The sequence below is a fragment of the Mesocricetus auratus genome, unplaced genomic scaffold, assembly GCF_017639785.1.
Source record: "Mesocricetus auratus isolate SY011 unplaced genomic scaffold, BCM_Maur_2.0 Super-Scaffold_100676, whole genome shotgun sequence".
Classification (NCBI taxonomy): Eukaryota; Metazoa; Chordata; class Mammalia; order Rodentia; family Cricetidae; genus Mesocricetus; species Mesocricetus auratus.
Genome location: NW_024429266.1, coordinates 137,809,712 through 137,827,379, shown reverse-complemented (window position 1 = coordinate 137,827,379; position 17,668 = coordinate 137,809,712).

The window sequence follows — 17,668 nt, the reverse complement described above, 5'->3', positions numbered from 1 at the left end:
AGAGACCCACACAACTGACACAGTTCTGATCACCAAGGTACTTTTTCCCACTAGAGAATCTGGTTTTGGAGACCCTTAGTTTCTTTAATAAAGAATATAAGAGTGATGATGAGGACATGGTGGTTCCAAGGTATGTGTGAAGTAAATGTTCTTTTCTTTTCTTTCCATTTATTTATTTATTTATTTATTTATTTATTTATTTTGATAGATACAAAGTAGAGATGAGTTAGAGGCATGTGGAATAGTCCAGACTGAACCAAAGTAAGCCTCTTCCTGTTTTTTCTTGGTGGAGGGGAGGAAACCTGGCAAAGAAAAGACTTAAACAGACAATGAAGGATAGTTTTGCTAGAGTTTAAAAGGAAGACTTCACAATAGAGAAGCTGTAGATCTTGACAGGCATCCTCAAGGAATAGAGAAGAGCAGGCAAAGAGTCAATCCATGTTGTTTGAGTAAGCCATGAGGGTAAGCCACATGATACACTAGCAGTCACATGGTAAAGAGAGAACTTTTACAGAAAGAGTGAAGCCTCAGTGTCATGGAAAGCATGATTAGGACAGAGAAAGAAGAAAACAAAATGTTACACATTTCTGAGGAATTCAGAAAGTGGACTATAGCCTTGAGAGCAACTCTACTAGGTGCTGGGATTTCGGGGAAGAATATATACATAATTTCATCAAAGGAATAATTAATCCTCCTATTATCTTGTTGTTGTTGTTGTTTTGTTTTTGTTTTTCGAGATAGGTTTTCTCTGTATTGTTTCGAAGGCTGTCCTGGAACTCACTCTGTAGACCAGGCTGGCCTCGAACTCTCAGAGATCTGCCTGCCTCTGCCTCCTGAGTGCTGGGATCAAAGACATGTGCCACCCACGTCCAGCTAATCCTCCTATATCTTAAGCAAGAAATAAGGTGACTCTGCCTTACTCAGGGATCGTTCCTTAGATAGGTGATTTATCTGTGAAACCAGGATGTTTGCTCTCTACTTACACACCAAAATTGACCTTTCCAGACCCTCCCCTTCCCAGGCAGATTTACTATTTAATTAGCTAATAATTTTTCTTCCTCAATCCTATTAATATTAACACCTGGGTCAGAAAAATACTTTAAAGAATAAAGAAAAGACATGCAGAAAGTTTAAACTTAGGAAAATTGTTGTCTAAACTAATCAGATAACTTAGAACTGATTTTACAGGTAATTATGCAGAAATTAGAAGAGAGATATAGGTTTGATTAAAGATATTCCTCCCTCACCTAACCAAGGTGAATTTGACAATCTATGGGGTTTGGCACAACTTGAAGGACACAATTGGTTTCTATTTAGTAAAAGCTAGGACTGCTGTCAGCATCCTATAACTCACAGCAGGTATCCCATGATGAATGTCTTCATAGCTCACCTGACAGAGTAGATAGCAAAGATGTTCGGTAGCTAGTTAGATATTAGGAGACTTGGAAGCAAATAAGCTAGACCTTTCTTTCCTCTCTGGGTGGGCAAGTGCTTTCTTAAGATTGAAATGATGGTATAAAAGGTGGAAGTCTCTGGGCTTTGTTGAGGTTTATTAACGCAAAGCTACTTCCTGTTAAAAACGAAAAAAAAAAAAAAACAGTAGATGTGAAATTTTACGTCAATCCCTGGGTGGAGATCTGAGATTCCAAACTAACCCAAAATATTACCATATTCCTATCTCCTCCTTCTAAGAATTAATTCATCTGGCCAGAAGTACAGTGCAGTACAACCTGCAGCAATTTCCCTGAATCCTAAGAACACACCTCCTTTTTTCAGAAGGAAAAGCAGATATTGAACTTTTCCTTCGAGAAACCTCTCTCAATGAAGAGTTCTCAGTCACTTTCAGAGAACATAGTGGTGCAGGCTTGCCCACATTTCTAAGTAAAAAAAGTATAGTTTACATTTTTCCTTCTTTGCTTTTTTTTTTTTTTGCATCTAACAGGCTGTGTCAGACACCTTTTCTCACTTGGCTTCTCTGAAGGTCCAGGTCCCCTTTCACTTCATAACTACTTGCCTGTTCTTTTCTACTTTTGCCTTCTCTTCCTGCTACATTCATGCACATACCAAGGTTTACAACACAGATATCCTGTTGTTATTCTCTCAAACTTTCATAAAACTGTCCCCAATCTTCCTAAGACTCCATTTTTAAATTCTTTTATTAAAAATTAAGAAACCCAAAGGTAACCCCATTTTCTCAAGTAACATAAGGCATCTAACATAAGATCCCCTAAATGTCTCTGGTAACAAAGAAACCTTGGGCTAGAGGAAAAGTGCATGTGATAGGGTGGAGTTGTAACTGGTTAGACAGTGATGAAAATGTTCTCAAGAGATACTTGTGCTGTGGAATAATCTTTTTGTACACAGTAAATACATATTACTCTTCTTGGTTAATAAAGACGTGACTGGGCGGTGTCTAGGCAGTATTTTCAAGGCAGAGAGAATACTGGGAACAAGAAGGGCAGGGTGTCAGGGGTCACAAGCCAGACACAGAAGAAGCAGGAGATATACTTGGCATACTAAGATGAGGTACCAAGCCATGGTCCAGCCCACCCAGAGACTTGCTAGTATCTTAATCCCACCTCCACCAATGGTGCCAAGTAAGCATGGGACTGTTTCCAGCCTGACTTCCTGTGCCCTGTTTGGAGCCTCCTGAGACCTGGGGAATGCAGATGAGGGAACCAACCCCAGACCACCGAAAGACTGCCAAGTCCCAAGTACTAGTCCCACCTACCCAAGGGAGGAGGAGAGCCATTGAAGTATTGGACTTGTTTGCCCACCAGAAGGGAACCTTGGACCCATACCCACCAGGAGAGGAAAAGACTCCTCCTGAACCTATGGGAGAAAAAGGGATGTAAAGACAATATAAAAACACATTCAACAACAGAAAAACCAGTATGACACCACCAGAATCTAGGAACTCTACACCAGTAAGATCTGAACATCCCAACCCAGATGAAGCAGAATAGAATGACCTTAAAAACAACTTCATGGATATGAGAAAATCCCTTAAAGAAATGGAAGAAAAAATCAAACCAAAAATATAAGGCATCAACAAATCTCTTAAATAAAGCCAAAAAAATAACAATCAAACAGATGAAAGAAACAATTCAGGACCTGAAAACTGAAATATAGAAGATACAGAAAACACAAACTGATGGAATGCTGAAAAAATAAAAATGGATAAATGATCAGGAACTGAAGATGTGAGTATAACAAACAGAAAACAAGAGATGAAATAGAGAATCTCAGGTGTTGAGATACACTAGGAAGAATAGACTCCTAAATCAGAGAAAATGTTAACACATTTTGTGTTATTACCTAACACAAAATATCCAGGTAATATGGGACACCATGAAAAGCCCAAATCTAAGAATAATAGGTATAGAAAAAGTTAAAGAAACCCACCTCAAAGTTGTTGAAAGTAAACAAAGACATGCCAATGAAAGTACGAGAAGCTTACAGAGAACCAAATAGGGTGGATCACAAAAAAGTCCCCTCACCAAAAAATAATAAAAACCCCAAACATACAGAATAAAGAAAGAATATTAAGAACAGCTAAGAAAAAAAGGACAAGTAAAATATAAAGGCAGACCTATGAGAATTATATCTGACTTCTCCATGGAAACTCAGAAAGCCAGAAGGTCCTGGACAGATATTCTACCAACACTAAGAGACCTTTGATGCCAGTCCAGACTAGTATACTCAGCAAAGCTTTCCATCACTATAGATGGGAAAATCAAGACATTCCATGACAAAACCAAATTTAAATAATACATATCCACTGACTCAGCTCTACACAAAGTTCTGGAAGGAAAACTCCAACCAAGAACATGAACTACACCCAGAAAAACATAGGCGCAAGATAATCCCACTTTCCAAAAGCCAAATCACACAGTTCCACTACCAGCAAAATAAAATCCAAAACAAACAAGAATGAAGAATCAATGGCCCTTAATATCCCTCAATATCAATGGTCTTAACTATAAAAAGACACAGTTTAACAGAATGGAAACAAAGGCAGACTCAGTCCTTTTGCTGCACAAAAGAAACACACCTCAGTTTCAAAGACAGGCAGTACCTCAGAGTTAAGGGTTGGGAAAAGATTTTCCAATCAAATGGACCCAAGAAACAAGTGGGGGTAACAATCCTAATATCTAACAAATTAGACTTCAAGCTAAAATCAATCAAAAGAGATGAAGAAGGTCATTTCATATTCATCACAGAAGAAATCCATCAAGATAAAGTCTCAATTCCTAACATCTATGCCTCAAATACAAAGGCATTGGTATTCCTAAAAAATAAATTACTAAAACTCAAATCACACATAAAACTTCACATACTTATAGTGGGAGAATTCAACACCCCACTCTCACCACAAGACAGGACCACCAGACAGAAACTTAACAAAGAAACAAAGGAACTAGCGGAAGTTATTGGGTTTAACAGACATCTATATAAGGTTCCATCCAAATACAAAAGAATATACCTTATTCTCAGCTCCACATGGAACATTCTCTAAAACTGATCACATATTCAGCAATATAGCAGACATCCATAGGTACAAAAAATTGAATAATTACCTGTATCTTATCAGACCACCATGCTTTAAAGTTAGAATTCAACAAAAACACAAATTGCAGAAAACCTGCAAACCCATAGAAATTGAACAATGTGCAATTGTACCATTCCTGGGTCAAAGAAGAAATAAAGAAATTAAAGACTTCTTAGAATTCAATGAGAATGAAGACACAATATACCCAAACTTATGGGACACTTTAAAGGCAGTGCTAGAGGAATGTCCATAGCATTAATGCCTGCATGAAGAAACTGGAGAATAGTCACACTAGAAAATTAACAGCACAGCTGAAAGCTCCAGAACAAATAGAAGCAAACTCCACCCAGAGGAATAGATGTCAGGTAATAATCAAACTCAGGATTGAAATCAATAAAGTAGAAACAAAGAAAACAATACAAAGAGTGAATGTAACAAAGAATTGGTTCTTTAGAAAATCAACATAATAGACAAAAGGAAGTTGAGGGGGTGGGGTAAAATAGGGGGAAGAGGGAATCATAGGATCGAAGACAGATCAGGCACCAGAGTGACCTCGTGTGAAAGTCTTTTTACAAGGCATCAATAGCCTTCGTTCACAAGCCACACAAGGAAACAACTAAGAAAGAGAACTACAGACCAATATCGCTTATGAACATTGATACAAAAATACATAATAAAATAGGTGTGGGAGGAGTGAGAGCTGGTAAGAAGAGAGAGGGAGAAGAGGGAGTAGGGCATGGGGGAACAGGAAAGTTGTGTGGGGGATAAAATAGTGTGAGAACAGGGTGAGAAATACAATAAAAAAGGGAGTCATAGGTTAGAAGACAGATCTGGTACCAGGGAGACCTCTAGTGATCTAAAGGGATGACACCAACTGGCAAGCTAAGCAATAGAGATGACACCACCTTAAATGACCATTTATGATAATGAACTTGACTTCTACACTATATGCTGTCCTAGAGCCTTCATGCAGTGACTGATGGAAGCACAGGCAAACACCCACAGTTAAATACTGAACTGAACCCATGGACCCCAGTGACAGAGAGAGAGGAGCGATGAGCAAATTGACCAAGAATCGGCTGGCAAAACCAACAGAGACAGCTGATGTGAACAAGGGGGAGCTCTTGGACCCCAGACCGGAAGATGGGAGGCCAGCAAGGGACTGATACAGTGAAAGTCAGTGAGGAGGCCTGGGTAACCTATGGGGCCCTGGGCAGTAGATCAGTGTTTATACCTGGCATACAAACAGATTTCGTATGTCCATAACACAAAGAGGGATGCTTGCTCAGCCTGGACTCTTAGGGGAGTGCTCTGAGTGAAATGACAGACTCTGGATATCTGCTATATGGAAGGAAGTGGGGATAGGGTGGGATCCTGGGGGGGTATGGTAGAGGGTGTGAGTTGAGGGGAGGGAGAGGGAACTGAGATTGACATGTGAAGCAAGATATTTAAAATTAAAATAATAAAATAAATACTGGCAAATAGAATCCCAAGTACACATCAGAAAAATCATCAACCATGATCCAGTAGGCTTCATCCCAGGGATGGAGAAATGGTTCAACATATAAGAATCCATCAGAATAATCCATCATAAAAGCAACCTGAAAAAGGAAAATCACATGATCATCTTTCTAGATGCAACACCATTCCTAAGTTCAAGCTCTATTATAGAGCTATAGTCCCGCAACTGCTTGGTATTGGTGCAAAAATAGACAAATGGTGGTGAGATAACTGGATATTAGCATTAGAAGACTGCAGACAGATCTATTGCCATGCACAAAACTTAACTCCAAAAGAATCAAAGACCTCAACATAAAGCCAGACACATTGAACGTTTTAGAAGAAAAAGTGGGAAGTACCCTTGAACCAAATGGTACAGGAGTCTGCTACCTGAACATAACACCAGTAACACAGACACTGAGATCAACAATTAATAAATGGGACCTCCTGAAACTGAGAAGCTTCTGTAATGCCAAGGACACAGTCAAGACAAAATGGCAGCCCACAGAATGGGAAAAGATATTCACAAACCCCATATCTGACAGAGAGCTGATCTCCAACATTTACAAAGGACTCAAGAAGCAAGTCTCCAAAACATGAGAGGATACAATTAAAAAGTGGGTGTTGGGGAAGTCCTGTGCATTTGTCAATAAAGCACTATCTGGCCAATAGGGAATCTAGATAGGAGGGACTAGGAGTCCATAAGGACTCTGGGTAAGAGAAACACAAGAGTCAAGATGTAACGCCATGGGGTAGAAAGCCCGGAAACTTCTCCAGTAAGAGACATACTTAGATTAACAATTATGGGGTAATTACTTAAGTCAGAGCTAGCCAGTAAGAAACAAGCAAGGCCAACAGCTTTATAATTAATATAGCCTCCTGTGTGTTTCTTTGGGACTTATGCGGCTCTAGAACCAAGCTGGAAGGAAGGCTTCTCTCAAGGAAAAAGCTTCTCTTTACAGAATGGTGTCAGGAGTGGGATTGAATTTCCACATAGAATGACAAAAGCTTTAAAGGAATTTTAGAAACAGAAGAACGGAGAGAAGCACAGATTTTTGATAGCAGCATTTTTCTCAGGTGTTTTGCTAGTGACAAGCCGAGATTCATGCGGCTTGATTACCGGAGTCTTCCTGACTCAGCATTAAAAAAAAAAAAAAAAAAAAAAACAGCCAGCAAGGTTGTTTTAAGAGACTCTGCTAATGATTGAAAGGTGTGTACGTACAGTTGGAAGTGGCAGCTCTTGCTGGATGTCAGCATGGACTGAGGTGGTAAACTGGAATCACCCTTATGCCTGCCATCTTGAAAAAAAAGGCAGTTTAAAACAACCGCGGTTTTACAAATAAGACACGTGGCCAGAAAAAAGTAAAGATTTACAATAAAGTCAGACTTGGAAGAACAAAACCTCTAAAGGTTTACAGTATGTTTAAAAATATACATGAGATTGAGAGAGAAAATAAAACAACAAAGTGGTAAATAAATTTAAAAAGCCGGCATTGTGGTGGCACAGGCTGGTAGGATTTACTCCAGAGGCAGAGGCAGAGGCAAGCAGATTTCCAAAGAGAAACCCTGTCTCAGAGAAAAATAAAGTAAAATAAATAAAGTAATAATAGATAAATAAATAAGCGATGTAAAGATGGAAAATACACAGAGAGTCTGGATACTGTACACTATTGTGTTTTTCAGTTTTTTGATTGCTCAGGAAGTAACAACTGCTAAAGTACACCTGCTTATAAATGCTGCTGAATTAATTCAACTTATATCTTTTAAAAATGCCTTAACCTCAAAATTTAAGTATAAGAATATGTTACTTGGGAAAGGAGATTTTGTTTATGTTTCTACAGAAAATGAAAAGCTGAAGATTCCTTCCAGTCTTCTGTGGTTTGATGAACCAAGACCTCCAGAAGCAGTGGGTCAGGTGTTCCAACAATTGAGACAGCTAAGATGATGGAGCTTCACAGTCCCTACAAGTAAGGACTTATACAGGTTTCTGAGTTTTGTCATGATCCCCATGGTATGAACAGCGCCCCCTTCCAGCACAAAGCAGTTTGGAATGAGCGACGTCCTAATTCCCATCTTGTTTATAAATCTTTGTTTTCATTTAAATGGGATTGTTAATAATTGGCTAATGATCACAGCCAATCTCTTATTAATGGTAAAAAGGGGAATTATGTTATGGGTATGGTTTTTCATTTATTGATACAAATTCAAGGTCAATTTTGTGATGTGTATATTTCTCCTCTTGATTAAGTATTGTGCTTATACTGATCTTTTAAAACGTAATACATAATTGAATACAGCCATAGATAGTTACTTATAATAGTCAGAATTTATAGTTAGGTAAGTTAGGTTTTCTAGATATATAGAGATGTATTTGAGACAGATAGATAGTCTTCAAATGTCTCAAAGACCTTCAGAAAAATGGCATTTAAAATGGTTTAGAGTTTTTCTTGACAATGAGAAATGTCTGCTCCTGGCAGCACCAATTGCGTCTGAGAGTTAGATGGGTATTGAAGAAACTTGTTATGGAGTTTGCTTTCAACATGACAAGATTAGCCATTTGGGCAAGAAACTGCTCTTGCCTGTACTGCTTGACTGTTGTTGTATAATCTGGACATGCAGGACCCACAGAAAAGTGACTGCTGAACTCAGTCTTACAGGGTTCCAGCTTCATGGAAGAGTCTACCAGACTTTCTGAAGGACACAGAAAAATGACTGACAGACTGCCAATACAGATGGACAATTTGAAATTTCCTGCTTTGCTGAGAAGTGTTCCAGACACATTGTGGACTATGGGCTGAAGATGGATGCCCCAACGTTACAGAGGAACTTCAGGTGACTGTCCAGGCAGTAAGATATCTCTATCAATCCTAGTGTTTATATATTATCCTTCTGTGGTCTTTGATGGAGTTGAAGACAGATAGTTATAATTATAGTTTTCCTTAGTTATGATAAAAGAAAAGCTCCATATAGGACTTTGGACTCACAAGGATGGGATGGATGATATTTTCTTTAAATCTTGCTAAATGTTAATAGACAAAATGTTGTAACTGTGTTCTTACATGATAACTGTTCTGTTATATATAATTTGACTATGCTAAAGTTAAGACTTTTCTTTTTGTTTAAACAGAAAAGAGGAGATGTTGGGGAAGTCCTGTGCATTTGTCAATAAAGCACTGTCTGGCCAATAGGGAATCTAGATAGGACGGACTAGGAGTCCATAAGGACTCTGGGTAAGAGAAACACAAGAGTCAAGATGTAACGCCATGGGGTAGGAAGCCCGGAAACTTCTCCGGTAAGAGACATACTTAGATTAACAATTATGGGGTAATTACTTAAGTCAGAGCTAGCCAGTAAGAAACAAGCAAGGCGAACAGCTTTATAATTAATATAGCCTCCTGTGTGTTTCTTTGGGACTGATGCGGCTCTAGAACCAAGCTGGCGGGAAGGCTTCTCTCAAGGAAAAAGCTTCTCTTTACAAGTGGTGTACAGAACTAAACAGAGAATTCTCAATAGAGGAGTCTAAAATGGAATGGCTGAGAGACCCTTAAGAAAGTGCTCAACTTCCTTAGCAGCCAGGCAAATGTAAATGAAAACAACTCTGAGATACCATCTTGCTCCTGACAGAATGGCTAACATCAAAAACACCAATGACAGTTTCAGCTGGAGAGGATATGGAGAAAGATGATTACTCCTCCACTGCTAGTGGGACTGCCAACTTTTACATCCGTTTTGGAAATCAGTATGGCAGTTTCGCAGGAAAATGGGAATCTGTCTACCACAAGACTCTGGTCTTTGGCATATATGCAAAAGGTGCACATTTATACATCATGTGCACCTGTTCAACCATGTTCATACCAGCTTTACTTGTAATAACCATCCTGGAAGTAACCTAGATGTGCCTCAACTGAAGAATGGATGGAAAAATGTGGTACATTTACACAATGGAGTACTACTCAGTGGAATTAAAGGCAATGGCATTTTAAAATTCCCAGGCAAATGACTGGAACTAGAAGATGATATCCTGAGTGAGGTAACCCAGTCCCCAAAAAAACAAACATAGTGTCTACTTACTCATATATGGATTTTAGACAAGAGAATATGATTATCAGCCTACAATTCATACAACCAGAGAAACTAGGAATCAAGGAGTACCCAAAGAGAGACATCCATGGTCCCCTGGAGGAGAAAGAGACAAGATCTTCTGAGATAATTAGGGGCATGGGGGAGAGGAGAGGGAAGTAGGAGAAAGAGGAGAGAAGAGGAGGGGAGAAAAGGAAGGAGAGAACAGGAAGATCGAGTCAGGGGAAGAATAGAGGAAGGCAAGATAACAGATACCATAATACTGGAAGCCATTATAGGTTTAAAGAGAAATCTGTCAGTAGGCAAATATCCAAAGATCTACAAGGATGACCCCAACTAAAAATCTAAACAATATTGGAGAGACTACCTTAAATGCCCTTCTCCAATAATGAGACTGATGACTGCCTTATATGCCATCCTAGAGCCTTCATCCAGGAGTTGATAAAAGCAGAAACAGAGATTCACAGCAAAACACTGAGCTGAACTCCTTAAATCCAGTTGCAGAGAGGGAGGAGTGATGAGAAAATGTGGAAACCCAAAGAAACAGCTGACCTGAACAAGTGTGAGCTCCTGGAACTCAGACCCTGGCCAGACAGGAACTTGTATTCTGGAAAGATGTTTCCTTCAGTTCTAACAATATATCTGAACACTTTACAGATGAGACTGAACCCAAGACTAAGATGGGTCAGTGTTGTGTAGACCAAACCTTGATTGGGACTGCTTAGATGTACATATCATGGACCATCTATGTAAACTGCAATCTCATTTAGGATCCTGATGACTTTGTGGGGACTTTTTGGTTTTGTTTATTTTTTTAATTTTGGATTTCTTTTCCCTCTTCCCAAGGTAGACACATTGAATAAATCTTTAGTTTGTACTTTCCACTAGCAATACTGATTTTTTTAAATGTGTGTATCTATAATGCGTGGCTCAACATGTCTTGGGGCACAGACTGGAACTCCCAGGTTTGTTGGCAGATACATTAGAATCAGGGGAACAGAGTGGATAGGAAGATAGTGTGAGTCAGACAATGACAGTATATTCTTTATTTCTTCATTTCTAAATTTAAAAATGAGCTCCAAGTATGTGTATTTCATCTTGGGACAGCACTTCCTAGGGAACTTTCCCAATGAATAATGTTTTAATTTCCACTCCCTAGTTCTAGCTTTAGCTCTAAAGGTGCCACAAGTGGTGAGTTATTCATCCCCTATGTGATTGTGTCTTCTGCTGAGAACATACATGTGTCAAGCATGAATTACTACCAAGGCGAACTTCAGGTTTCCTCTGGCCTTTTTTTTGTCCAAGTGCAAATGTAGGGGAATTGAAGAACAAAAATTTTCCATTTCTATCAATATTTATCTGAGTCATGATTGGCAATAAGGAAACTTGGAGAAGGAGGGTGCTGCAGGTGTGTATCTGGTAGGAAATCCTGGTGGAGTGTGCCATTTGGTATTGGGGAAATCATGATCTCCTCCTTTGCTTCATAGATTTCATTAAGGAGTTGTTTGAATAGCAGGCTCAAAAGAAAGACTGAAGCCAGTTATATTAGTGTTTAAATGAAAATCTCAAAGGAGGTATATGGGGAAAAAATAAAAAGCCAAAGCATTTGAGATAAGCTGGCATTGAGTTCAGCCATATCAAGCAGCCATATGACAAGAAGGGAAGCATCAGAGTAAAGCCCAAAGCAATAGGGAAAGTGTGCTTAAAAAATAAGAAAGGAAGAAAGAAAGAAAGAAAAATAAGCAAAAGCAAGTTTCAAAGTATCAAGGATATGCTCTAACATAGGAGATCGTGCTAGGGACAGGAATGCTAGAAAAGAAAATATGTTATCTGGAGATGCACCTGCCTTTCTCAGGGTGTCCCTATGTCCCTTTCTAATGAGTGGTCCTTTGGCTAGGCCATTAACCTCCCCAGCAGGGTCAACAATGCTATATGGCCAGCTACACAAAGATTCTATCACTTATTTTAACATCTTGAGATCAGTATTTACTTTGTGACACTAGCTGTCAGATTAAAAATTGGGCATGCCTGGGAGAAAGACTACCCAGCCTGCAGTTTTATGAAACAACTGATAGTCTGATCAACAGTACATAAGTTTTATGTGCATTTCCATACAAAGTAATTAAATATTCACATCTGATTGCAATGGTAGAAGCAAGAATATTCGTATAATGCAGAGACAGCACATTCTTTTGCTTTGGTATGACTACTGGTTGCTATCAGACAATACTTGTTTTTCTTGGTGGGAAAAGACCTTTCCTAACAATGAGTTTTATATTGTTCCAATATAGGCTATCATGTCACCACACTGACTGAAGACTTGCAAGTTTCTAGAAGATACTCCAGTCAATTTGGCGACTTTTAAGATTGTTGTTTAACATTAACTTAAAGTTTAGTTTTACATAATGAGCCAAAACTGGGACTTGGGCCCTGCACTAGGGTAGGGTTGATTGATTTCTGAAAGTTGGGGAAGATGTGCATATTCCTACCTCTCCCCTTTGTTTCCTTTGGCATCTAGGGTTCTTCCCTCCTGCCATGTGCCAAGCTTACTGCCCTAAATTGTATTTACTTCTCAGAATTCCTGGGTCTTGATACTAGGTTCTCTGTGGGAGCTCAATAAATATTCATTGATGGGGATGGTAATGAATACTAGATTTTTTTGGCTCTCTGCTTTCTGACTTTAATCCAGCCATTTCCTTCCCTGTTCCCTGGGGGAACAGGCAATCTGTTCAAACTATGTTTGCACTTTGGAATCAGGAGGAGAAGCTAGCATAATTATTAGCTTCCAGTGACTCCCAAACTGTCGGTTAATTCTCAGGTCTTGCCATTTTCTCTACTCTATCCACATAGATAAATTTCTATATAAATGAATTGCATCCCATCATGGAAGATTTACTTCAGTGAGGAAAGGATGGGAGGGCTCCCTGGTCACTCTCCAAGCACGCTGTTATAGAGATGCCTGAATTCACCCACCTTTTTGTGACCAGGGGAAAATAACTTGGTTATCTCTCAAATATGTCAATAGATATGTGGAATAATCCAGAACAGTCAGTTGATACTCAGTTTACTTACCTGCAAAGTGATGGGCTTAGAGAATATGCTTACTCTCTATCCTCTTAGACAAATTAAAAGTGAGAAGTAAGCAAATATTCATGTAGGAAAAAATGTGTACTGCTCTTACAAGACTACTGATCTCCTTATTTGAATGAGTGGATTAATGAGTTGGACATAATAATCAACGTATAAGCAAACAAAGAAAAAATGTATTTCTTATGTACATGGAGAATCATAAAATTACATATAAATGGAGACCAGCTATGTAGTCTCACTATGGGAAAGCAATTGGAACTATGCTGTAAAGATTTTATGTGTCTATTGCCAAGAATGTGCTTATCCAGAGATCAGCTATTTGCAGCTTTAAAGCATTGTATTAGTTGCTTTTCTCATTGCTGTGACACAGTGTTTGACAGAAGCAGCTTAAGGCAAAAAAGTGATTGTAGATCAATTTGAGGTCTTTTTATCATGGCAGTGGAGGAAAAGTGATAAGAATGTGAAGTACATGGCCACATTGCATTCAAAAAGAGACATGAATGATGGTATTCAATTTGCCTTCTCCTTTCTGTCTTAACCCATCACTAGTGTCATCCACATTCAGATTGGGCCTTTTTCTTCAGGTAAATATCTCTGGCAGTACCTTTATAGTCACAAGCAGAGAGGCATTTCCATGATGATTCTAAGTGCAATAAATACTAATGATCAAAATCAGGACCAGGCAGTACTCAAAGTTGTGTTCTTGGTAATACACAGGTTTCTATTTTACAAAGCAGTTACTAAGCATTGAGTGGAGTCACCATGGGTTCTGAATGGTGGTTAGTCATTAATAGTTCCCAATCCTTCCCGAGTTAGGTAACCCTGACTCAGGACAAACATGGTATGTATGTATGTACTCACTCATAAATGGATAACCAGGCTACAATAAACAGATCCAGAGAGGCTAGGTAATACAGATGGTTCAAGTGGGGGATGCCTGGATCTCCCTGAGAAGGGGAAATATATTACCTGAGTGGACATTAGGCAGGTGGGGATACGAACATTAACAATCAGGTTGGTAATGGGGAATCAACCAGGAGAGTACTGAAAAGTACTATCATAAAGGAAAGGCAATTGAGAGCCAAGTAGAAATCTAGCACAAGGAAATCTCCTAGAATCTGCAAGGATGACCCCAGCTAAGACTCCTGGTAATAGCAGATATGTTGTATGAACTGGCTATCTTCTGTAACCAGACACGACTTCAAGTGGAGGAATTGGCACAACAATCCAGCCCCATAAGCTTCAATCCACAGTCCGTCCTGCCTATGGGATATGATGAGGGTAAGAGTGGCATAGAGATTGAGGGAGTGGCCAACCAACGACTGTTATAGCCTTAAACCCATTCCAGGAGAGTAAGCACGCCCCTGTCACTGACTGGAGCACCAGGACACACAGTCAGAGTGATCCAGAGACCTAGGCTAAAAGAAAACACAAGTAGAGAAAAGAAATGTCAATGTAGTGATCCCTAATAATATTCTGCTATAGTCACAGATTGGTGCATAGGCCAATCGTCATCAGAGAGTACTCATCTAGCAACTGATGGAAATAGACGCAGACCCACAGCCAAACGTTAGTTGACATGTAAGAAATCCTGCAGAAGAGGGGAATAAGTGACTTTAGGAGTCAGAGGGATCAAGGACACCAGGGGAAAACCCATAGAATCAACTAACCTGGGCTCATACAGGCTCTGAGAGACTGAAGTAACAACCAGGAAGCCTGTATAGGACTGACCTAGACATTCTTCATATATGTTACAGTTGTATAGCTTTTTCTTCTTGTGGGACTCCTAACTGTGAGAGCAGGGATGTCTCTGATTATTTTGCTGACTTTTTAGACACTAGTTATACTGGGCTGTCTTGTCCAGCCTTAATACACGAGGAGGTGTTTATTCTTACTTCAATTTGATATGCCATGTTTTGTTGATACTAATGGGAGACCTGCTCTTTTCTAAACAGAAACAGAGGAGGAGTGGATTGAAGAGTGGGGACAGTATTCAGGTAGTGGGAGAGAGACTGGGCAGAAAGGAGGGAGGGGAAAGTGTGGCCAGGATATTAATTAAACAAACAAAAATAAATAAATGGCTTAGGGTTCCCGTTTGGAACTGAATGGTATTGGATACTTGCAGAAAGATCTCTTTCTTCTCAGGCCTGATGTCAGTCAGACGATGTCTGAGAGCTTTTGTAAAATTTTTTTCTTCTCTCATACATTACATCCTGGCTGCAGTTTTTCATTCCTCTAGTCCTTGCATTTCCTCCTTTATCTTCACTTTGCCCCAGATCCACTCGTTCTCCATTTCCCTTTAGAAAAGAGCAGGTCTTCTAGGGATGCCAACTGAATATAACTAAACAAGTTACAAAAAATCTAGTCATAAACCCTCATATCAAGGCTGGACAAGGCATCCCAGTAGGAGGAAAAGGTTCCCAAAAACAGGCAAAAGAGTCAGAGACACTGCCCTCTCCCACTCTTACTAGTTTCACAAGAACAAGTTACACACCCATAACACATATACAGAGTACCTAGTGCAGAATCATGACGGTTCCATGATTTTCCTTTTGGTCTCTTTGAGGACCTATAAACCCTGTTTAGTTGGTTCTGTGGACGGTGTTCTTGTGGTGCCCTCAAACCCTCTGGCTCTTACAATCCTTCCTCTACCTCTTCTGTGGGGTTCTGTGAGTTCTATCAAATGTTTGGCTGTGGGTTTCTGCATCTGCTTCTATCATGTGCTGGATGAGGCTCCTCTGATGACAATTTGGGCAGGTACCAATATGTGAGTAGAGAGGAAAATCATTAGGAGTGTATACATGAAATTTCTGCCAAATAGCATTTCACTGGTACTGTGAAGTCTATTTCATTGAGCTTCAGCTCCATTTCACTTGAGGAAAAGTCTCAATCTGTTCACCACCTAGTATCATATTGTGAGATGCTTTTCCTTCATCTGATATGAGAGGTGTTAAAGTCAAAATTTAGCCCTTCTTTCTCATAGCTAATGTTTTAAAAATATAGTATTCGTTATACCCTTATTTTACACTAAGTTTAGTCTTTCTATCCAATAATTCAATTTAGATGCATCCTCTTTTCTATACTTTCCTCTTTGATTTCCTTCTGTTCCCTTTCCTATTTATTACCATTTTATTTTGTTGATTCCCACAAAAATTCAACCCTTAGAAAGTACTCTGAATGACAACATCTTTGGATTATTATATGGAAAAAAATTTAAAGATGATAGATAAAATATATGATACAATTTTGACATGATTATGCCAAAGAGAAGAATATGTGTAGGAGTGTTTGCTATTTTATTAGAAATGAAAGCTTTGTGAGTTGGAGAGATGGCTCAGCAGTTAAGAGCACTTGTTGTTCCTTCAAAGAACTAAGGTTTTTGTTCCCAGAAGTCACAAAATGGCTCAAAACCATCCAATACTCAAGTTCTAAGAGATTTGTTACCTTCTAACCTCCTAGGACAGCAGGCATTCATGTACTACACATACATAACTGCAAGCAGAATACTCATATACATAAAAACTAAACAAAAGTATTTTAATTAAACAAATATTGAAGGCATGAGTGAGTGCTATCTTTGTTCTATTGATAATTTTCAGGATGTTTCATTAATAATTTCTCTTTAGGATGTGAGCTCTAACACTATATTGTCAATGTAGATGAACTAACTTCTAATGTTTCTTGCTCTAGTAGGTACAAGGCCTTTATCAGTGTTTTATTTTCCAGATGTTAGTTCATTTTAAATCTTGTTTTACTTGGGAAGTGCAAGTGAGGTATTCTTTTTAGTAAACATTCAATTCTAATTTAGCTTTCAGACCAGTCTTGGCTTGTATTCTCATTTTTCTTCACATGAGAGAACATTGGCAAGACAGTTGTTCTGCACAGAGAATTCTACTGCAACAAAACGCAAAATCATTTCAGCTGAGTGAGGATTGCATTGGCTGGTCCTCATCTCTAGGGAGTATTTGCTTATTTGTTCACAGTACAGCTTCAATAATTGAGGTTTGTTTTTCCAATGAAATATTACAGACAGTGATTGAGTATGGTCAATTTAAGTACATTTGAATTGATGTAAAACCAGAATTTTTGAAACCTGAATTTACAAAATGAATTTTAAAGAAAAAATGCTTCATTGTAGATAGTGCATCCAATAATTTAGGATTAGAATGATGACATATGTACTATAATTGGTGAAAATAAATACATTTTCTAAATCTTATTAGTTCATAGCTGAAGCCCTAACATCAAATGATATTGTGACAAGAAAAACTCATATAAATTTGCCACGATGCCTAAGTCTTCCAAAGGTCCACAGGATTGAGCAGATCTTTGCAGTTTTATACTTGGTTTGATGGAATTGTGGAGCTGTGTGATTGGCTAGACCTGACCCAATGATCATATCCTGGGAATAAAGTATCACTGCCTTGTGGTGCAAATTCTCCTATC